Here is a 24,886-nt window from a genome sequence, read left to right as displayed (position 1 = left end):
CACCAAAGCTCATTATATCCCATTGCAACGTCCCTGAAACACCTATAAGTTAGGAGACCAGTGCCAGAATTTGACATCACTGAGGGTGGTGCACTAGGTCACCGTGTTAATGCCGGTTGCCACTGCTTGTCTGCTTTGCTCTGCCTGCTGAGTTGCCTGTTTAAGGTAGCCAAATCAGCTGCCCTGTTACCTCCAACCTCTTCCAGCCTTAGGCTAGGCATGGAATGCCCTTAGGCATTCCAAACACCTGAGGCGTTTGCCTAGGTTGCTTATGCCTCCACCTGCTCCACATTCCCTGTTACCGCCTCCACACGCTGTCTCAGCATGTGCTCAGTGCGGCTAAGACGCATTCACACCACAAAAACATCAACTGTATTTTAATTTCCCCTTCTTAACATCACTTCTCCCCCCTTCTCAGTGCCTGATTTACTCCAACATATTTTAAATTTAAGTGAGAAGTTGTCTTAACGCATGAAATATGTCTACTCTCTATTAATGGACATCACCTCGGATAATCAATGGGGAAGTCTGCATGCAACATTTCATCTTTGCCCTCCGCCGACATGCTAAGCAAACATTACGAGAACTCTATGATACTTCTAAACTCATCCTATTTACAGGAGGACCACTTCCTCACAGTTCAGAGGGCGTATATGTCTCCAGCCAGATTTGCACACTTTCACCTAGATAACTCAAGTTCCTGCCCTAAATGTTATGTTTTCTATGCATCATCCAATCACTGTTTCTAGGAATGTGGCATCATAAAGAAATTCTGGAATAAATTAATTTTGTTAATCGCACCTTCCAGATTAAAGCCACCCTGGAGCCATTAGCATGCCTACTGGTAAATTTTACCAAATGGGACCTAGGCCCTTCACCTTGAATGCTCATCCCAATACCCTATCAGTCACTATCACCCAAAATATCATTCTGATACACTGAACCTCTAATTATTTCCATCGATGTCTGAAGTGCAGAGAAAAATGTTTCAGATACTTTGACAGAAAGCAACGGCCCCCTTCTCGATGTCTATGGTACCCATTTTTCTATCACAAATGGGGTCATACAGTCTCGACCAGCCTATACAACGCCACATTTTTTGTGTGTTTGATAACACAGAGTTGTCTCTGCATTGGAAATTGCTGCTTACCTCCCCTGACCAAACAGGCCTACAGTATCTTAATTATTTGCCTCTAGCTTAGAACACTATATTTTCTCACCTCGTCATTTCTAAGCTTTGATTACTATGATACTGTATGTCAACATACACACCTTTTCCCCTTACCTCCCTTCTGTGTCTTTTTGTCTGTCTGTTTTTTTTTTATGTTTTAAACATACTTTTTTATATCAGTTTGGCTTATGTACATTTTGATCTTGAATAAATAGATTCACAGCCACAACACTGATACTATCTTCGGCATTCACTCCAAGCTCCTTTAAAAATGCTGCTCGGCTCATACCATGCTCTTCCTGCCTGCAGTACCAATGACTTATGTGGAGAATTATTGTTCTTAGGTTGTTTTTGTACTCAATTGTTATTTTTCTGCTATATATTGTACCTCATCAGTCATGGGACCTGTATCATGCATTATGTGGATGTAGACTCCTTTTTGTTTTATTCTATGAACCTATGTCGCTTCATAAGTTTGGCTTTTGTTAAATCCAAAACTCAATAAAACAGATTATTAACAAAAAAAAACAAAAAAAAACATTGACTGACTTGTGTACTGTGTACTTCAGTCACTGTAGCAGATAACAGCTCAAATCCAATTGGTTGCTATAAGAAAAACCTCCACTTCCCCAACATTTATAATTGATTTTCTTGCTGTGTCTTTTTATATATAGTATATATTCTGTAATACGAGCTTTTGCTACCTTTCAGAAGAGTACAAGTGTATTAACAATTGGAATGCTTTGCATTGCACAGAACATGCTGCACAATAAGGGTTGAAGTATTTATTAAATATAAACTAACCCTCAAATCGATTGTATAATGTTTGAATTTCACACTGGAAAATATGGTCAAATTGAATTCTTTGTTAAAGTAGGAAGATTATATTTACAGAGCAAATATAGAAGGACATACAGCAAACGGTGGCTGTTTTACATTCAGAAAATATACTCTAAGATGTTTTTTTTTTTACAAATCGATATACCCGTAGAGTATGTAGTTGGTATTGGTACCCGCCACAGGAAAATCTGCCTGACTTGTACAGTAAAGCCACGTGACTGACCACACTAAATTCTGCTTACTTTCTCAGTAGCAAAGCTGCAACCACAACAAGAGCTTTAAAGTTTTACTGTAGAGTTATGGTTGCACTCAGGACCTTATTCTGGTTGACTCGCATGGCTGCAAATTTTGCAGCTTTGCAAGCCCCCAGACACTGCCTGCACGGCCACCTATACCAATAGTTATTTTACCAATAATCTGTCCTGATTTGTCAGAGTTTAATGGTCAGACAGATTATTGGTAAAAGGGGGGGGGGATTGTAGATGTAATAAGAGCAGTTATTTTTGTTGAACTACACATCCCAGCATGCCCTGCAACCGTTTTAGCATGGTCAAATAGTAAATCTGTAGCAGGGCATGCTGGGTTGTGTAGTTCAACAACAGCTGGAGTGTCCAGGTTAGCCATCACTGGGTTAGAGAGACAGGGTGGGATGTATTAAAATACATTGCCGCCCCTCGCCGGGCCCCCACGAAATCTATGATGTGGTCTCCATCACCATCCAGGGTTGCTAGAGGGAGGGGGAGTTTACCTTCCAGGTGCAGGGCCAGGCTTCATGGAGGAAGGTAAGCCAGGACGAGGGTGGTCCATTATCATCTGCAGTGGGTTGTGGCAGTTGGCGATAAGAAGCCCATAGGCTTCTATAGGGTATCGTCACCCAAAGGTGGCGATACCCTGGCCGGTGAAGATAAAGTGGCTGGGTCTTAATACATTTAAAAATGCAGTACAACCCCCGAAAATGGGGATTTTACGGCATTTTACCTTAGTACATCCCACATGGAGTTATATGCTTTGTAGGTAAGGGCTATTGATTTGATTTAAATTATAGGGAACGCAGTATTGTGGGCCCTAGGCAAAGCAATGCACTGGGGCCCCTACTTAAGTAAAAAAATTAAATAACTTCCTGCGGTGTCTCTGCACCTGCTATCAGCCTACAGCAATTATCATGCCTACAGCCATTAACTGTTTGTCTGCAGGCCGGTAGAGAATGTTTCCCTGAAGCTTGACTTCTGCAGCAGAAAATGATAGCATCTCACCTTTGTTTTTGATACGTTGCTGAAGGAACTTGTGCATTGTGCTGTAGATGTGTTGAGGATAGGCATGGAGATACAAAATGCAGCTGTATTAGAAATTCAGCGACTCAACAAACTATAACAATAACACCTATTAGAGAATCAGGCAGAGTCTCATCCTGGGCTTATATCACAAGAAAAGAGTTAATAATATTTGTGATGTTTATCACTCCTGGTTAATTCCATCATGTGAAAATCATATTGATGTGCAATATTAAATAGGGTTGACCTCATTTCCATTATGACACTTAAAATTCAGCAGGAGAGAAAATATCTTCAAAGAGAATTTATTGTTGTCCTTGTAAAGAGGAGATAGAATGACAACACTGAGGTTATCACACAATGGCAGCGGGAATTAAATTAAGTGAAATCCTGATGATGATTATATTTCCTTTAGAAGTGTGATGTTTAATGCAGACAAAATATTAAGATTTATATTCTCTTAATCCTTTCATATTTTACACCATCACGTGGGGACCTATGCTGGAAAAGACCAGAAATAGTTTTTCAATAAAATCTGAAGGTCATAAGAAAGTCCTTGATCAAACATTATAATTACATTAATAAGGCAACTACATTGCTTTCAATGCATTTTATTGCGTTTACCCCTCGCATTATTACAACAGATTTCTTATGAAGATTTATTAACACTGTAGTGCTCTAGGCAATTTATCTCAAAACTCAATCTGTAATGCTGCTTTCACATTACAAACCTGCTTTCAACCTGCTTTTGTAAATGTTTCTTAAAACAGGTCTATAGCCGGTAAACCCCTTTCACATTGCATGTTGTAACTGGTATATTACCATTTCAATACCATTTTGTATCATTCACATTTAACCTGTTTCACCCATAGAAAACAGTGGATGTCATTTTAAATGGACATTTCTGGGACACAGGCCCTCATATGACGTTTGTTGATGATTTGTTCACTTTGTTGATGATTTGGGAGGTTGTATGGACAAAGCCAGATGCCGCGAGCATCTTTGCAATGTTTTTGTACGTCACTGCGTCCTTGACTGTGCCAGTCATTTGGCAAGCTATCTCCTCATTGCCTCGGATTCTCAGCAGCTCCCTCACCTCTTCTGACCAATTTGACATTTTAAATAGCTGGGTGTAAAAATAAAGTCTTCCCTCTGTACAGTATGCACTGGTGTAAAAGTCTCCTCTCTCTGCACAGTATGCACTGGTGTAAAAAAAAGTCTCCTCTCTCTGCACAGTACACACCGAGACTGAACTCCTTTGTTTACTTCCTGCCTGTGCCTGGTGAGATCACAAGGGAGATAGCCTATCACCCTCTGTGACCTGCTCATGATTTGTAAATACCGTTTGAGCCATTCACACTACACACAGAAACGGCTCTGAAACGGGTAGGACACTGCTTTTGAAGTACCAATATTCTAAAACTGGTAAATTCACTCTGGACCATTCACATTACAGTTAGAACCATTTTAAACCCCTTAAAAATCGGCAATATACCATTTTTTAGCTGTAATGAGAAAAGGGTATAAGATGACAAGCTGATGGTGCTATGAGCAATGTCACTTTATTTCTATTGAAAGTTTTTTTTTTCCATGGTCTCATAAGACTTTCAGCAATAAAAAAAAGTAGCAACCACTTCGCTAGGTGGCATCTGTGTTCTTGCTCATTATTACACCAGAGATTTGTTTAATAGTAAAAAATAATATATTTATATAAATCTAAAAAAAAAAAAAAAAACTATATAAAATATATAAACCCTGTTCTATAAACAGAAAAAAATAATATATAAATATATATATAAATATATATATATATATATATATATATATATATATATATATATATATATATACCAGGGGTTTGGGGTGCGGCACTCGGTAATGATAATGCAAATAACGACAATACAGTGTCGATTTAAATCAACGTTTCAGTGCTCTTTAATGTCGGCACTATCGTCAGGATAAAGAGCACTGAAACGTTGATTTAAATCGACACTGTATTGTCGTTATTTGCATTATCATTACCGAGTGCCGCACCCCAAACACCTGGTATTATCGCTTCACTAAGCTGTGAAGTTGTGAAGGCACCGGTGGAAGTTACCTGTTCAGCGTGGAGTGCCGGTCCTACAAACCAAACTATATATATATATATATATATATATATATATATATATATACACACAAAAAGACCGCACTCTCACTCAAATAGAACAGCAGTGGGGTGCCCAACCAAAAGTACAGGCCAAAAATGGCTTGCACTCAAAAATAGTCCAGGTATCTGCACACAAGGAGCAGAAAGGAGAGCACTCTCCAGTCACAAATCAAATTTTGTGAAATCCAAGGTAGTCAATAATAGTTTAATAAAGAGTCATCATAATCCAAAAGAGACAAAAATGATACAATGTATGACAGCCCCGACGTTTCAGTCCAAATCATGGACCATTATCAAGGAGCATAGCCATCTGAGGACTCAGGTAGTCAGCGTCGAAAACAGTCTCTGCCAAGTCAGTCAGGACAAGGTCAGCTACCGGTAGCTGACCTTGTCCTGACTGACTTGGCAGAGAATGGACCTTGATAATGGTCCATGATTTGGACCGAAACGTCGGGGCTGTCATACATTGTATCATTTTTGTCTCTTTTAGATTATGATCTCTTTATTAAACTATTATTGACTACCTTGGATTTCACAAAATTTGATTTGTGACTGGAGAGTGCTCTCCTTTCTGCTCCTTGTGTGCAGATACCTGGACTATATATATATATATATATATATATATATATATATATATATATATATATATATATATATATATATATATATATATATATATATATATCATACACAATAAACATTACAAATAGTTACAAAAAAGGTACTGTATGTAATTTAAAAAAATGTCTCAGACTCATTTTGAAATTGACTCCTGTTTTGTAATTGAATGAAGAGGGGAAACAATAGTATCAATTTGCTGTCAGTTTGACATTCTTGTAGGCTTCGCACACTATGTTGCCGCTCATTACACCTCAAGGAATAGTAGCAACAGTTGCAATAGTAGAAATGAATGCGCAAGATATAAGTAACAGTCAGTCAGTAAGTAATTGTGTATTTATAGATAGTGATAGATAAATGTGTTGACATACTGTACATGTACTGGCATCAAAGCACAGATAGTATCACCGGTAGGTCTTCTAATAGTCCTTTCCAGTAACAGCAATTAAAAGTTGTGAGAAATGTGCCAGGAGCTGTAGTGAGAATAGTACTGTACATTATGGTTTTTGTTCTCTTAAGAGTAAGGTGTTGCCCATTGCATCCAAGCCAATGAATGTATTGCATTTCAAGCATATGTGATAAGAGGCTAAACCTCCTAAAATGTTCTTTTTAGAGGATTGGCCTAATTTTTTGCCTCAGTGCCTCTCGCCCATTAACCAGAAAGTGTTTAATTTGTGATAGGGTTTGACAGTGAAATCCTGATGGACAGAATCCCAACAAATTCCTGATAAGTATTTCTCCCTACACCCATCCCTAGCCACTTCCTCTTGCACCCTAGCCCTTGTACTGTACTCCAGGATGTGCCGAGATTCTGACCACCTGGATCCCTTTTGCTGATATTTTGAGTGCATCGTTTAGTGACTACTGACTAGTGAATCATTTCAGTTCAAAGGGCCTGTGGACGCTTTACAACAGGTGGTGGTATATAAGCCTGAATGTCTGTATTGGGAGGGTGTCAGTCCTGTATTTTGAAATAGTGGAAACAATGTATAGAGACATAGGGAGAAAACAGCACTATAGGTAAAAATTATAAAAATGTAATTCTCTAAAAATAGGTTTGTGATGCATGGCTAGATATTAGTCAATGTATTGATGGTGCATTGCACAGCAAATGTATTTCCATGCATAAAACTATTAAAAATATTGCATAAAATTGCCTTCAGACTATGGATCAAATGTAATAGGGTATGAATCACAAAGTGAGAGTTTTCCCAATTTAAAAAAAAAAATTCAATTACATGACATAATTAACCTGGTTTTGCAATGTAAATGATTGCCACTTTAAAAAAATGTGAAAACTCTCCCAAAATATCTAATTTTCTGATTCTCACACCCTATTACATTGGCCCTATATGTATAAGGTGTATATGAAACCTAAATTAATCCTGTGTTTAGATCGGATCCGATCCCCAAGATATCTTATTATATTATGCAAATATTCTAAACTATGGAAACCTATGATATCCAAAATACTTTCAGTTCCAAGCATTTAAAACATGGATGACCCAACTGTAATAACATCGCCATTATCTCACCATCATTTCATGATCCTCAAGTTTCCCTTTTAATTTTTTTCCTGAAGAGACAGTAGAATCTTTAAGATTTCTTCTGTCGCTCAATCCCATATAATAAATTTAAAGTGTGGGTCACTGATCCAGAAAATGTAATGCCAGGTAAGTTTAACAATGTCCCCATACAATTTATATATGAAATGTAACTTTCAACTAATCCAGCTCGATCCTTGGCATATTGGATCCAATGAATTTAGATATTCTATAGAGAGAGACATTCCGGGTTGAGGGGCTCCGGCTAGTGGCAGGGAGAAAAGCATACCATTTTTCAAGTAGTTCCCCGTTCCCTCAAATGAGTAGACGGCTCTCCCATAACCTGCCAGCTTCCAAGTGAAGCGGGCATGATTAAAAGGTATTTAATGAAATTCTCACATTGTATTGGGGCTTACTGATGCAAAAATTTCCTATTCCTCCTGCCCACTTGCATATAGTCAAATCATGGTATTCTGACATTGTGGGCACATCCGAAACACCTCTTGTTGATACTACGGGCTTTATTTACCAATCAGAGGCATTTGTAAAGCTTTACAAGGACTGAGATTACCATTTTAATTTTCACCTCAAACCTGCCAGGACCCAACAGCTTACAAAAGCCACTGCATCGTAAATAAAGCTAATATCATAATTGGAAAAACTTTTTCTTCAAGTAATGACACTCACACTGAAATGACTCTACAAATTACTTTGCTTCTTATGCTTGTGGTAAATAGATGTCTAAGCATTGCTGACTTTCATGCTCCTTTTACAATTAGGAAAGACATGTTTATGTAAAATTTAAGTTCTCCGTGGCTGTACAGTAACTATAAAAACATTTTCACCTCTTGCCATTTTTGTACTATCATCGCTGAATCAAAATTGATTTATTCAGAAATTGGTGGCATTGGTCATCATACAGAACGCTAAAAACAGAATATAAAACAAACCTCTAAAACTTGTTTTAATTAGTTAAAAACAGGCAATACTAAATACAGTAAAAAAGCAATTCCCATTTTAAATGCATTGTAGTAGCCCATTTAGCTGCAATTATACAGCCATATCTTATTGGGTTAGTCTCCACTAATTGTAAGCAGGTGGACTCCAATCAATTAATTATGTGACCTCTGAAGTGAATGCATCATACCAAATGGAATGAGAACCTACTGTATGCAATCAATTAGGTTTTATTTTGCAATATACAAAGGAAACACTTTACAATGTTTTATGGAGATTAGTGTTTTTATGTTGGCCATTGATTAGAATTCTTAAAGAAATTTATAATTCTTATACATACTGTAAGAAAATAAAATGTGTATGCTGACAAATGGGTTGTGTAAATGTATAACCATTATATACAATATACGGTACTACGAACTTAGGAATATAATATTCTGTGCAAGGGGCAATACTAATACATTGGGCAATCAGGGCAAAATATAACACATAGCAATTGAGAGAATACTGTAATGGTCAATTTGATGTTTAATCATAATTGTTATACTGTATGATATTATAAGTAATTAAGGTATCACTTAGCCACACTTAGTATGTTAAAATTGTCCGTTGTCTACATTGGCAGCAAGTTAAACTTTTTTTTTTTTATGACAAATCGTTTGTAAATTACAAATTGAGATTAGACAGGAGCTGTTTAAGCTTTAGAATAGTTCATAGTTTTTAGTGATTGATTGAAGCATTAGTCACCTGTTACAATACTAGGCAGATGATTGGTGGTGTGTCTGTTGGCAAGGGTATAGTGCAGTGGATCTCAAACTCCGTTCTCCAGACCCGCACTCTGGCCCTTATTCAGATCTGATTGTCGCACAAATTTGTTCTCAAAATGGGAAAAACCATGCTGCACTGCAGGTGGGGCAGATGTAACATGTGCAGAGAGAGTTACATTTGGCTGAGATGTGTTGAAACTGAAATCTAATTTGCAGTGTAACAGAAACAAAAGAATTCACACAAATCTAACTCTTTCTATACGTGTTATCCATTTTGAGAACAAATTTGTACTGCAATCAGATCTGAATAAGAGCCTGTGTGTTAACAATTGCTACATTTAAAAAATCCACAAATTACTTGGAAAAAAATGACCTTTGTATGGTCATCCAACTAGTTGGTTGGTTGATCTGAAAATCTTGTACTGTATAGGGGCAAATGCCAATAAGCAATTTGCACCCAAACTCAGGAGAATGGACAAAAACATTCAGTAAAATTGTTTAAATCAAAAAGGTCCAAATACAGTACATTGTCTGAGTGACAGTTATCGATTTTCAGATTTGGGAAACAAATGACTTAGGCCCTTATTCTGATCGGTGCGGCCCGATCAGAATATGCGGCCGCAACCGTGCAGGCGAATCCCCGCCTTCCATACGGATCGCCACCTGCCGTCCGTATGCGGATATGTGGCGATCCGCATGAAATTGGACGGGGATACGCCTCCTCCGTCTTGGGAGCAGCCCCTGCATTCGATGGTCGCCGAACATCGAATGCAGGGCCGCACGCTCCACCAGGTCCCGCAACACAAGACCACACGGACACTTGTCCGTGTGAAATCATGTATGGGGGCGGGCAGCTGACATCCGGCGATGTCAGATGCCCGCCCCGTACCCACGCATCACGGCCTCATTACCATGCATACGCCCCGCGTTTGCATGGGAACGCCCATGAAACGCGGGGCGTATGCATAGGGTAATGAGGCTAAGTAGCCCCTCACGCCCCTCTACGCCCCCTGTGCGGCGTATAAAGAATCCGTGCGGCGAAATCGCCTGCACATGCGCAGAGTGACCTCTGCACATGCGCAGACGATCAACATCGGCGGTCCGTCCGCATGCGGGAATTTCCGCACCGATTAGAATAAGGGCCTTAATTACAAATTATTTTTGCTCTTATCCAGTAGCAGATTTATATTCCATCCAACCAGCTAGTTGGATGGTTGGAGGAAAGTTGGTTTGATGTGTGGCCATCATTAGTTTGCATCTTTTTAATATCTAGCTTGACAACTTAAGTTATTTAGGTGCTATTAAGCACAATACAGTTCTGAACACCTTCTATTCTACAGTATGTGGTTTTAGTTGAGGACAGCTACAGTGTGTTCCAGTAGCATCTGATAATCATCTGTTTATAAGTTCACTTGGGCTTTACGCTGTATTTCATGTGTGTAGATTACAGTATGTCACGATCCCCTCCATGTCCAGGGCTGCACAGTATGTTGCCAACACTTTATAAATCAAAGATAATACTGTACAACTGCTCTCTGCCTACATATCCTTATTACACATTAGCTTAGAATAAATTCTTGTTGGTAAGCATCTGCTTCTAAAGTTAGGAGCATTACCCGAAACCTGTAACTTTATTTACTGAGTATTTTGCTGTAGGTTTAATGTTCTGTGATGAAACAGAACTGATTTTGCTCTACAGTGACCTCTGCAGGTGGATGTGGATTTTCTTTTTGTGAACTGATTTAGATTCAATAAGTGACCATGTTTATCTAATGTTCCCTTCAACTTCAACTAATGACAAGGCTTCAAGCATTTAAGTTAAATGGAATACTCATTCCTATGAAGCTAAATTAAGCTACAGTAAAAAGCCATACGAGTAAAGTACACTGCTGTTGCTCAATTAAAGTGAATCTACCAAAACAACTTAAAAGCTGTAGCTTCCAGAATAAATTATATAAAATAAACTATTTGTGTTTTTCTAGCCTTGTATTCCTTTAATATCTATTGCTCTATCAATCAATCTTTCTATCAGTTTATCAACAATTATTTTAATTTAATTTATTTTAGATTAATAAATGTGCAACGCATGTTGTATATTCAATTACAGCATGATTGCTTGAATAGCATAGTTATATGATAAGAAATAAGGACAGTAATTACAAATGCTTGCTCTTTATATGGAAAAATGAAATTTGCACAAATATGAAATATATTATTGTTTAGATTCCCCCCTTTGCTGTTTCGTGGCGCTTATTGACTGTGAGCAGTAATGGTTTTCGGAGATAGGGTTAAAAAATATCTCATGGTTACACTTTTAATCTGGTCTCAGCACAGCTTGAACACTGAACCCTCTGTGATTAACAAGTTGGGTTTAACGTAGTGAACTTGTTGTGTTATTATATGCTAATTGGCTAAACAGCTGTTCCCTTGATTCGGTCAATACCTTTTAGCTTGGAGATGAAGTTAAAATGATTAAAAAAAATTGGGCAAAATCATGTAGGATTTAGAATGCCTCAATGTTCTTGCCAAAGATATGCAACATTCTGAGAGCTTTACAGAATCCCAAAGTTCATGAAAAATGCAGTTGCGGTGTTAGATCACTTTAAAAAAAGTGATAACTCTTAATGGCTTTAACATTGATGGTTGTTTTATTTTTTTTCAACCATCGCCATAAAACTATTGACGGTTGAGCCATATGTGCACACCTACACCATAAGGTCAGTGCTATTTCTCAGATCCTTACACTTGCTCATTATTCTTGCTTCAAGAAGTGACTGTGTACCTCCTGCCTAATATGTCCTACATCTATAATGGTGTCATTGTAATGAGACAATCAACGTATTCCCTTCACTAGTCAGAGATCAGAGGACCTGTATTGCCTTGTCGGTTTAATTTTTCTTTAGGATGGCTAATTTTGACCCACTTGAGAAAAATCTGGTGGAAATTTATTTTTCCACAGTGCCAGGTGGAAAAATATGTATTATAAAATCAGGGTCATGGGTGCCCAACGCTCATTGATGCATGTTAGAAATGAAGGAAGCCCATCTAGTCCTATCCCACATATGAGCTGCTGTTGTGCTAATTTCTAAAAAATAAAATGTAATGCTGATTATAATAGAAAGGTGATGGAACACATACTGCATTACAGCTTTCTGCATTTTGGGCTGAATAGCCACAGAATTGCCAGACCCTTGTTAACTGGCAATAATGCCTACAATATGATTGTGAACATCCATAGAGGACAATGGCGCAATGGAACTTGGTGTCCTGGCCTGATAAATAATTTTTTCTTTGTATAATGTAGATGATCAGTTGCATGTGCATGATGACCCCAGAATGCACTATGGAAAGAAGACAAGCCGGCAGAGGCAGTGTGGTGCTCTGGGCGATGCCTGCTGGGAAACTTTTTAGTCCTAGCATTCATGTGGTTGTTACTTTGAAATGAACCACATACCTAAACATTGTTATAGACCAAGTACACCCCTCTATGTCAATGGTATTCTCTGGTGGCAGGTGCCTCATTCAGTAGGGTAATGCACCCTGTCACACTGCAAAGAATGTTTAGGAATGGTATGAGGAACAAGACAAGAGTTCAAGGTGTTGACTTTGCTAAAAAAAAGTACAGATCTAAATTAAATTATTATTATTATTATTATTATTATTATTATATTATGTATTTAGTTACTACCCATTATTTATATAGCGCACACATATTCCGTAGCACTTTACAAAGAATATTTGAACATTCAGAGCTTACAATCTATAGTCCCTATCACACTTACACACACACACACACTTTCATTCTAGGTTTAATTTTTGTTGGGAGCCAATTAACCTACCATTTATATTTTTGGATTTTGGGAGGAAACTGGAGTACCCGGAGAAAACCCACACAAGCACAGGTAGAATATACAAACTCCACACAGTTAGGGCCTTGGTGGGAATCAAACCCATGACCTCAGTGCGGTGAGGCAGTAATGCTAACCAATACAACATCCGTGCCTGCTCAAAGCTAATGGTTTGAAAGCTAGTAGAAGTAGCTTCACTTGCTGCCAACAGATGGCAGTGTTTCGGAGTCACACAGACACTATATATATATATATATATATATATATATATATATATATATATATATATATATATATATATATATATATATATATATATATATATATATATATATATATATATATAGAGAGAGAGAGAGAGGTTTGTAGGCAAGAAGGTGGCACTCCAGGATTTGAATGAGTGAAAAAAAAGCAATTTATTTGCTGTACAAGTCCTCCGACATGTTTCGGGCACAATCCGCCCGTCCTCAGGGATGTCCATCCTAATTTAGCTGCCCCTCCCAATACACCTCCCTCACCAGCAAAAGGTGCTAATCAGACCAAACCAATGTAAGAGCAGTAGCACTATCCCAATAGTTCTAAGTTCTTCACATAGCACAGATAAAACCACAATAGCAGCTTTTACAGATTTAAAGCGATGTTCTGCAGTAGAAATCTGAAATAGGTTTACCCTGTTTAAATCCGTGCAAACAGGTGCAATGTTCTGCAGTAGAAATCTGAAATAGGTTTACCTGTTGATGGAATATAGAGAGGAGTCCATTCACAATCGATATCCAATGAAGCTATAAATAATATAACGTGGGTATAACGCTGCTATTAATTTAAAGATGACCCTTTATAACTAGACCCTTCAGATACTAGATCCCTAACGTCCTAACACACACACACACACACACAGCATCTAAACATAGCAGTTTGCTTTAGGCTAATTATTATTGCACTACTATTAATTTTTTGTTAATACATCTTTACTAGGTAATTTTAAATTAAAGAATTATAATCACTCTGACTGAATACTCTGTTATAATAATAATTACAAACAAACCCCTAAAACCACATAATTCAATGTAAGGTTTTGTCTTGTTCTTAAATAAGGCTCAAGTTTTTTATACACTTTTACTTGTCCCTTTGAGTGTAAAATTAAATAAATCCTTAATGTAATGTTTCTGGGAGATTAAAATCTCGATAAACTCCAAAACTATTTTAATGTCAGATTCTAAAGGAAAAAAATAAATGGTTTCCTGCTTTCCGTATATACAGTATTTTCAGCACACTAGGACAGAATGTTGTATTGTATCCCTTCACTAGTATCGTAGAAACAAAAGAAAGATGTTCGTTTTATGAACCCTATAATTAAAAGTTGCCATGTCAATGGTTTTACAGGTCTTTTGCGTATATCTTATTTTCCCCATGATTCTGGGTAATAATGAAGCTTGTTCTACTGTACACTAAAACAAATACTTTAATTAAACTGTTTTTTTAGCTCACTAAATAGTTACATTAGCATCAGTTCAATAGTAACCGAAATATCATTTGTTACAAACATTATCACTTCATATGAACCACAATTACATTTTTGTGTTATAATACATCAGTACAAATCAGTGATATATTTCCTGCTATGCTTGTGAGCTACTTTCCCAGGGACGCATTCAAGAGGCAACAAAGCAGACCCCCTTCATCAGGGAGCACCAGTAGGCCTCTTACCTGATAGGGCTTTTCAGATGCCAAGTGGTAAATTTTATTTAGCAACCAGTGGATCTCGGTCATGAAATTATGATGAGGGTTGAGTTTGGTGCTTTCTTGGCAGTCAAGAGGCTTTGGAAATGGACTAACAAATAATGGGGAAGAGCTGGCAGTGACGCAATGTTGGAGTAAATGCGGCCAATGTTTGTGAGGGAAGGGTCAATGTTGTTGTGCTTGACTGAGACTAGAACCATAAATCTAAAGCTCTAAATCAAGTCTCTAATCGCCTCTAACAACTGTCTTGATAAAACCTGAGGCCAGTTTTTATACAGGTTGAGTCTCTCTTATCCAAAATGCTCAGGACGAGAAGAATATTGGAAAACGGATTATTCCGTATTTCAGAATATTTTTATATTTCAATGATGTATCTTGAGGTATCTTGCATTTATGCTGTACAAACACATCAAACACATGAAATACACACAAATATATTTTATTTGTGTGTAAAACAACGTTTCAGAACATGAAAGTTTGTGTACTGAATTTAGATGCCAAGCAATCATTTTCTTGCACATATTTAGTGCCAGTTACATATCATGTCCTCAGTAGTGCTGATACAGATGTCCCCAGTAGTGCCAGTTACATATCATGTCCTCAGTAGTGCTGTTACAGATGTCCCCAGTAGTGCCAGTTACATATCATGTCCTCAGTAGTGCTGTTACAGATGTCCCCAGTAGTGCCAGTTACATATCATGTCCTCAGTAGTGCTGTTACAGATGTCCCCAGTAGTGCCAGTTACATATCATGTCCTCAGTAGTGCTGTTACAGATGTCCCCAGTAGTGCCAGTTACATATCATGTCCTCAGTAGTGCTGTTACAGATGTCCCCAGTAGTGCTTTTAGCAAAAAAAAAATAAAAAATCACTTTCTGTAATGTATGGTTTTCGAAATAATTTGGATAAGGGATACTCAATCTGTACAGTATTTGTTCCTTTTTGATTTCTCTTCTCCAAAATTCAAAGGAATAAAATAATATTAAGAAACAACTTTCCCACAAAGACAATAAGACATTGTAAAATAAAAAAGTAAAATGTTTAAACATACAAAGTAAACATTCTTGGTACTTCTTTACTTTCACGGCGCCAGCATGGCGCCGCGCGTACTTCCGGGTTACGCTCGCCACTAATTAAGTTAAATAAACGGAGTTAACGCCATGCCAACATGGATAGTTCATACCTTCACTATCCATGTTGGCATGGAGTTGATTTTAATTAGCGTGGCGAGCGTAGCGAGCCACCGAGCCCGCAGCGTGGGCGAGCAAAGCGAGCCCCGCAAGGGGACTCTGACGCGCGGCGCCATGCTGGCGCCGTGAAAGTAAAGAAGTACCACATTCTTCTTTTGAACTTTACATATTCCAGTTCTCACTAAGGGATGGATTCCGAGTTAGGAGTAAATAAAGAAAACTTTATTTTTTAACACTAAATATTAGAAATAATTGAGGACATGTCCTTCCCTGCTTTAAAACATACATGCCTACTCTCATGTATTCTGAGGGAGCAACACAAATTTACAGGTAAACTCAGGGAAACCAGCTGCCACTCCATTCTCCCCATGATTTGTGGAGCAGTTCTGCAACCAATGGGGGAGGAGTGAGTATTGAAAAAATGGGTGCAGGGTGTGTGGTGTGGACTCTGGGGTCCATATTTACCACATGCACTGCACCAATTCAAAACAGGCAAGTGTATGTGTGTGTGTGTGTTTATATACATACACTCACAAATATATATATATATATATATATATATATATATATATATATATATGTATGTACTTTGAATGAGCGGCGCCACCTGTGCTAGGGTGAGATTTGGGTGGCCACAGTAATCTTCCCTTATTATATAGATGGTGTCAGCCAGTTCTTTAAAGATGAGTGATGGTATATCACTTAACAAATGTGGGTAGATAGATAAAGATGTCGGCGACTAATTACTGTGCTGGTAAAGTTGATTAATAAATAAAAGTATATTTATTTAGATGACAGAAAAATATATATATAGATGGACAATGGTATATATATATACGAAAAAATACAAGGATAAAAATACAAAAGGATATATAAAAAAAATGGGTATGTAAAATTATATATAAAGACCTCCTAAAATCAATAAATAAGCATATAAATAGAAAGGAGATTTGCTTAACTCAGGATGGAGGGAGATTATGGATTCCCATCGCGTTTCGTCGATGTGACTTTATCAAGGGGTAAGGAGCAACTGATGCCTGACAGGTATTTATACCTGTATGTCTACCTCAGAGCTCCGTGACATCACTTCCTGTGGCTAATTGGCTCTATGGAGCTAGATATCTCCCATTCAGTTAAATGGTTTTAAAATGCACTTCAATAGTTAGTAACAATGCATATTAAGACAATCGCTATGTTTAAAAACTCAAAAATAATCATAACAAGTCCAGAATAAACATAATTGATGAATCGCAGCACTTCCACCACGTTTCCGGTATCAGTGTGGCGTTACTGCTCATGTCCGGTTTGATGCAGTACTGTCTGTGACCTTCTCCTGTATCGCGTATGCGCCGGGCGGAGATTGTCCCAGCGGGGCTTCAAGCAGGACTTCATTAGACGGTGTCTGCGTCTCTGAGTGCCGGGGGCCATTTTTCAAAGGTTGCTGAGGCCAGGCTTTGATACGTTTTTTTTAAGACGGCGGCCATCTTATTAGAGATCTTGCCATATAATGTGATATATAAGGGAAAAAGACAGAGTAACTATATGATTCAATGTTGCGGTTGCGCATATTTATACTTATACATACAACGGGGGGATTTTTTGGAGGTTTATACTATATATATAACATAAAATTTGATAATATATTTAATTCGGGTGCCTTCTCTGCGTCAGATGGCCTACCCAATATGGTTTTGGCTCTCGACGCAGAGAAGGCATTCGATATGGTCCTTTGGCCTCACCTTTACAAAACCCTGAAAAACTTTGGCTTCCCAGATCAATTTGTTGAAATAATTCAAATCTTATATAACACTCCCAGATCCTCGGTCAATTGTAATGGCTTATGCTCTACATATTTCACCCTACAAAGAGGCACAAGGCAGGGATGTCCCCTTTCCCCTATCCTTTTTGACCTGGCCGTTGAGCCTTTAGCAGCAGCAATCCGCTCCTCTCCCCTGATTCAAGGTATAACTATTAAACAACAAGAACTTAAGATTGCCCTTTTTGCGGACGACGCTCTTATTTTTATTTCTAAACCCAGCCAGACTATCCCGGCCATTTTAAATTTAATAAAATCTTTTGGATTAAGATCAGGATTCCAGGTTAATTGGACAAAATCGGAATTAGTTCCACTAGGCGCCTATGACCCAAAAGCTCTGGAAGCTATCCAAATTCCTTTTTTGATTAACAATAAACACTTCAAATACTTAGGTATCAAAATCCCGGCCCAATTAGAGCAGATGTATTCTCTTAACTTCCCACCAGTAATCTCTGAAATTAAACTTAAACTTCAATCATGGTCTTCCCTCCCTCTGTCGTTATTGGGTAGAGCAGCCATTATTAAATCAATTGCCTTTCCCAAGATTTTGTATTGCATGCAAATGATACCCTTGGCCTTGAAAAAACTAGACATTAAAAACTTAGAGCAGATTTTCTCTAATTTTATCTGGAAAGGGAAACGTCCTAGGATTGCAAAAACGAGGTTGAGGTCTTCTAGAGCGAACGGCGGATTGGGGATTCCAGACCTTTTATCTTACTCACTTGCTATATTTTTTAGGTATTCTAGCGATTGGCTACTTAATAAGGAAGTTTATACAGATTTGGAAATTGAACACGCTATTTTTTCCCCATACTCCCCAGCCGCTCTTTTGCAATCCCCACGATCTAAAATCCCTGAGGAAATTTACTCACATATCTTATTTACCGATACCTATAAGTCATGGTTGTTGCTGAATAAAAAATTATCTAGAAATCCTCACTGCTCACAATTCACCCCAATGTGGGGTAACCCTAACTTTGCTCCATCCCTGGAAAATGCATGGTTCTACCAGTGGAAGGCAAAAGGCCTCGACACCTCTTCAAAAATGTTTGACCCAGGCGGCAGCCTACTTTCATTTGAAACCCTTTCTACTAAATACAAGCTACCGGAGAAGCACAGATATATGTATCTACAAATACGCCACTATCTCAAGTCTTTCCAGATCATTAACAAACCTCTTGGAAAAACCAAACTTATCTCACAAGTCAAGGACATTGACTCTTTACTCGACTATTTGCAATTTAGAAACTATAAATTGAAATTCCTATATAAGCTTGTTGCTGACCCCGATATCTCCAATAACACCCAGCTTAATAACCTCTTAAGCAAATGGCAGCAAGATATCCCCTCGTTGACTTCTTCGGAGGACTTTACCGCTCTTCTATCTGTTTCACACAAAGCCCTGATGGCATCTTACTACCAAGAAGTCCATTTTTATACGCTTCATAGAGCTTATATTTCTCCTTATAGAAGACGTCATATGGTCACCTCTGAAACGGGTATTTGTCCCAAATGCTCTGTGACAAAAGCAGATTTTCAACACTGTATGTGGGGTTGTTATAGAGTAAGAAAATTCTGGAATAAAATATTATCATATCTTAAAGATATATTCCATGCTTCTTTTGTGTTCGAGCCGGCAGCATTGATGGGCCTTAACTTTTCAAAATGGCCCACTAATAAAATAGATACTAATTTTCTCCCACTTATCGTAATCATAATTACAGTGGCCAGGAAATCTATTCTAAAACACTGGACCACACCCAATGCCCCTCGGCTTGAAATGGTCAAGCATATGCTACTGCAGTCAGCTCTGTTTGAATGGAAACTTTTTTGTGTAGACCCGTTGAGAGGCCCAATGAAATTCCGACAAAAATGGTCCCCTTTTATTGAGACCTTGGATGATGCCCAAAATTCCCTATTTTTGTGAAATAAATTTTAATATAGCCAGTGCAAGGCTCCCGGCTCGAACACTATTAAAAACTTTTTTATATATCCTGACTATCTGATGTATTTGATATATCCCTAACTCTAATCCTACTATCTCCTTCCATTTTCTAAATAATGCTTAACATTTCATATTTGAATAAGTACTTTATATGTTCCCTCTCTCCACCGCCTTTCCCTTACCCACCCCGTCTTTCGTCTTGTCTTGTTTTGTTACGTCCTCTTGTCTTTCTACTTATGTCTAATAGATAGATAGTTTAGAAAACCCCGGTTAATGGAAATACTGTGAAATGTTGATAATCTACAGAATTTGACATGAATACTGAAATGCTCCTTTTGTAACTGAGCATTAATATCTCTGTCAATTGATTTCGAGCTAAACGTACGAAGGTGTGTTATTCTGATTTATATCTTGATATCTTTATTATGTCACAGTGCATTATGTATATTACATGCATTCCTTTTATTTTATCCGGAAATAAAAATTTATTAAAAAAAAAAAAAAAAAAAAAATTGATAATATATTTATACACAAATTGAGAAGATAAAGTGCTACGTGCTTGCACTATAGAAATAGCGGAATAAATTATCAGTGTTCAGCATAAACATGCTAGGTGTGCTCAGGGTGTTTATAAAGTATAGTATTACTTAGAAGGTGTAAGAATTAGGTGTATACATTGCCTATGGGGATAATTACCTATGAGATATAAGTACATATAAAATACATATATAAAATAAAATAAATTAAGTACATATATAAAAAATAGATTTATAAAGTGCTGGGTATCTATAATTATTAAATGGTGCTGTAATTTATTGTGGTATGGTTAAAGTGTCACGTGCTTTTAAGAGAAGGGAGTTTTATGCCTTAAAAGGTCGTTCGTCTTTTTATGTTACTACAGCACCGAGTTTTCCCAAGAGGTCTCCCTTCTTGGTACTAGCCCGGCCCAACACTGCTTAGCTTCCAAGATCGGACGAGATTGGGCGTCACAAAGTGTGGTTTGACTGTAGATAAATACGATGACACTTTTGAGATGTTTTAGTACCTTTATTACTTTATTTTGCACCTGGGAATATAGAAAGGTGTGTGATAAAAAGTACCAAGAAAAGAATACATAGTAGTGATAAGTTTAACCTTATAAGAATGGTGCTATTTCATAGCTGTCATTAAAACCCTGGGGATGCATGGTGTTCAACTCGAAAATCCAGTACATTTCCCTCTGGGATAGTTTGTTTGCCAAATCGCCACCTCTTGGTCCCATTTTGACCCATTCAATAGTCTTGAAAGTCAGTCCATCCGGGTTGGCGTTATGGTGACTCTCAAAGTGCTTATAGATGGCGTGGCTGTCTATCTTATTCTTGATGTTTCTGCTGTGTTCTTGAATCCTCAGTTTTAGAGGTCTCTTCATTTTCCCTACATATTTCAAGTGGCAAGGGCACTCCAGGAGGTAGATCACTGATGTTGTGTTACAGTTCATAAAGTCTTGGGTGTAGTCCTTGGTGTCGTGGAAGTTGGTGAACCTCTTCCTATTTGGATGAACGAACCTGCATATATTGCATCTTCCACACTTGTAGGAGCTTATGCATTTGATTCGTTTGCAGGTTTTTTGATGTTAAAAGGCTTGGCGCTAAAATGTCTTTCAAGTTCTTGGATTCCTTAAATATTACCTCAGGGTTGGGTGGTAGGATTTCCTTCAGGGTGGGATCCATAAGTAGTATGTTCCAATGTCTTTTTAGACTTTGTTTAATTTTAGTTTTGTGTTGGTTATATGTAATGATGAAGGCCACTGTTTCCTTTTTCTCTTTTCTTGTGATATATTCTAGTAGGTCATCCCTTTTAAGGGTATTGACCTTTGTTAGTGCATTCTGTAGAACTTGAGTGGGGTATTCCTTTTCTTCAAATATTTTTCTGTGAAGTTCAAGTTGGGTGGCACACTCTTCTTCTTTATTGCAATTTCTTTTAATGCGGTTGAACTGAGAGAACAGAATGTTCTCCTTCCATTTCCGTAAGTGGTTACTTCTATAGTGAAGATAACTGTTGGTGTCCACTTGTTTGATGAAATTCTTTGTGTGTACTTCGGTACCTTCCCCTACCAGTATCAGGTCTAGGAACTCAATCTGGGTTTTGTTGATGCTAGATGCAAATTTGAGATTCATTTGATTGTTTCTGATGTATTTTAAAAATTCTGAAAACAGGTCTTCATCACCTTCCCACACAATTAAAATGTCGTCGATGTATCTTTTATAAAATATGACGTTATCTTTAAAAGCATGGTCTGTGTAGATAAAACGTTTCTCCCCAACCCCCATAAAAAAAATTTTGCAAAGCTGGGTGCAAAAATAGTGCCCATCGCTGTACCACATTTCTGAAGATAAAACTGGTCTAAAAATTTGAAATAGTTATGACTTAAAATTAACTTCATAATATCACATATAAAGGTTTTGTGCTGATGGTAAGGATTCTTTTAATTGGGCCACAATAGATGTCCAGTCACTGTATACATGCATAGAACACGAAATAGGAATTGAAGCATGCAAAATATTCCTGGAGGAGGACGACACAATAACCCCTCAGCACAAAACTTTTATATGTGACATTATGAAGTTAATTTTAAGTCATAACTATTTCAAACACCTAACCAAGCATCTGTCTTGCTTTCTTCATTGCTTTGTTACATTGCCTACCTGCTTTTAAGTCCACTGAAATAGTGACACCTAGATCCCTCTCTTCCTCAGTAGTTTCCATTATAGTGCCATTTATACTATATTGAGTCTTGGATTTCTGAGACCCAAGTGCATAATTTTGCATTTTTTGGCATTAAACTGTAGTTGCCATTCTCTTGACCATTTCTCTAATCTGCCTAGATCCTCAATCATTTGTTTTACCCCTCCTGGTGTGTCTACCCTGTTGCATACCTTTGTGTCATCTGCAAAAAGGCACATTTTACCCTCAATTCCATTTGCAATATCACCAATAAAGATATTAAAAAGCACCGGTCCAAGTACAGATCCCTGGGGTACTCCACTTGTAATGTTTCCCTCCTTTGACTGTACTCCATTTGCTACAACTCTCTGTTTTCTGTCCTGCAACCACGCTCTTATCCATTTAACTATCTTAGAATCCAATCCCAAGCTTTCAAGTTTATTTAACAGTCTGTGATGTGGGACAGTGTCAAAAGCTTTACTAAAGTCTAGATAAGCTACATCTACAGCCCCACCTTGATCTATTACTTTAGTCACCCAGTCAAAAAAGTCAATAAGATTTGTTTGACATGATCTTCCCCCAGTAAACCCATGCTGTTTTGGATCCTGTAAATTGCTTGCTTTGAGATATTCTACAACTCTTTGTTTTAAGAGTGTTTCCATATATTTCCCTATATTCCCCATATATTTCCCTACTTCCCTATGTAAGGCTCACTGGTCGATAGTTGCTTACCTCTTCCTTGCTTCCACTTTTGTGCAGTGGGACTACATTCGCTGTTTTCCAGTCCTCTGGGATTACTCCAGTAGCTAGTAACTGGTTGAATAATTCTGTTAATGGTTTTACCAGCTCCCCTTTAAGCTCTTTTAGTATCCTTGGATGTATCCCATCTGGCCCCATTGATTTATCCACTTTCAGTTTTGAGAGTTCTGTGAGGACTTTCTCCTCTGTAAATGTACTTGTCTCTCCCTCAGTTTTCTGACTATACTTGCAACTTAACTGTGGCCCCTTCCCCTCTCTTTCAGCAGTGAATACTGAGCAGAAATAATTATTAATATTATCTGCTATTACATTGTCCCCCTCAAGAAAACTTCCACTCTCTGTCTTCACTCTAATTATTCCTCTTTTTGTTTTTCTCCTTTCACTTATATACCTAAAAAAAGTTCTCCCCCCTTTACCCACTGACTGGGCCATTTTCTCTTCAGCCTGTGCTTTTTCACAGGCTGCAGTTTTGAGTCTCCTTGGCAAACAGAGACTGTGCCCTGGTGAGGCATTTTTTAATTGAACCAAGTCCATAGCCACGTTCACTGAATCTTTGCTTAACCTCCTCAATTTGAATAGCCGCTAGGTCACCTTCCGAGTTGTTTCTTAGGACCCACATAAACTGAGAAACTGGCAGACTATTCTTGAGGGGCTCAGGGTGGTGACTTGCTGCAGACAGGAGGGAGTTCCTGTCTGTTGTTTTTCGGAACAGTGTGTGGGCAAGCCTCTTATCCTTCTTGAAAACAAGCACGTCCAAGAAGCTCATCTGTTGTTGGTCAATTGTAGCTGTATATCTCACCGGGTTGTCAAGTGAGTTAAGACTTTCAACCATGGTCAAGAAAGATTGCTCGCTACTCTGCCAAATAATAAAAATATCGTCGATAAACCTGCGATGATATCAAATGTAGGGCCCGAACACTGGCATGATCTGGTTACGCTCATAATCATCCATGAAGATATTTGCGTTCCCAGGTGCCAGGTTCGAGCCCATCACAGTCCCTGACCGCTGAAAAAAGAACTCTCTTTCATACATGAAGTGGTTCTGTTCTAATACAATTTTTAGCAAAGACAAAACAAATTCAATGGGTGGTCCTGAGTATGGACCCTTACAAAGACATCCCCTAACTGTCTCTACACCGTCAGCATGTGGGGTGACGGTGTAGAGGGAGCTGACGTCCATAGTTGCCAAAAAACAATCATCCAGAATTTCACCAAGGGCCTTGAACCCCTCCAGAAAGTGGCCCGTGTCACGTATGTAGCTATCAATTTTACTAACACACCCTTGCAAATAAAAATCAACCAATTGCGCAAGTGGTTGAAGAACCGAGCCCTGGGCCGAAATTATCGGCCTGCCCGGCGGGTCAATGAGGGACTTATGGACCTTGGGCAGAGTATATAGTATTGGGCAGACTGGGTGCTCTACAGACAAAAAACCTGCCAGCACCCCGTCTATCCAACCACTGCCCAAGGCCATAGATATCAAACAGTCAACCTCTTTCTTAACCTTCATCATAGGGTTGTATGAAAGCTTCTCATACGTGACTCGATCACTTAACTGTCTGCGAACCTC

At 38.2% G+C, this 24,886-nt stretch overlaps 1 protein-coding gene and 1 pseudogene across 1 annotated transcript in view; one reads left to right on the top strand and one right to left on the bottom strand.

Annotated features, from left to right (window-relative positions):
- DPYD (dihydropyrimidine dehydrogenase) overlaps positions 1 to 24,886 on the top strand; it is a 1,077,189-nt gene that overhangs the window by 217,092 nt on the left and 835,211 nt on the right. The gene's annotated exons all lie outside the window — the stretch shown is intronic.
- LOC146029394 (5S ribosomal RNA) lies at positions 20,747 to 20,866 on the bottom strand (annotated as a pseudogene).

Source organism: Crinia signifera, chromosome 8 (assembly GCF_055691185.1).
Source record: "Crinia signifera chromosome 8, ASM5569118v1, whole genome shotgun sequence".
NCBI lineage: Eukaryota > Metazoa > Chordata > Amphibia > Anura > Myobatrachidae > Crinia > Crinia signifera.
The sequence above is the reverse complement of the archived record's forward strand: the minus strand, read 5'-3'. Positions and strand labels throughout refer to the sequence as shown.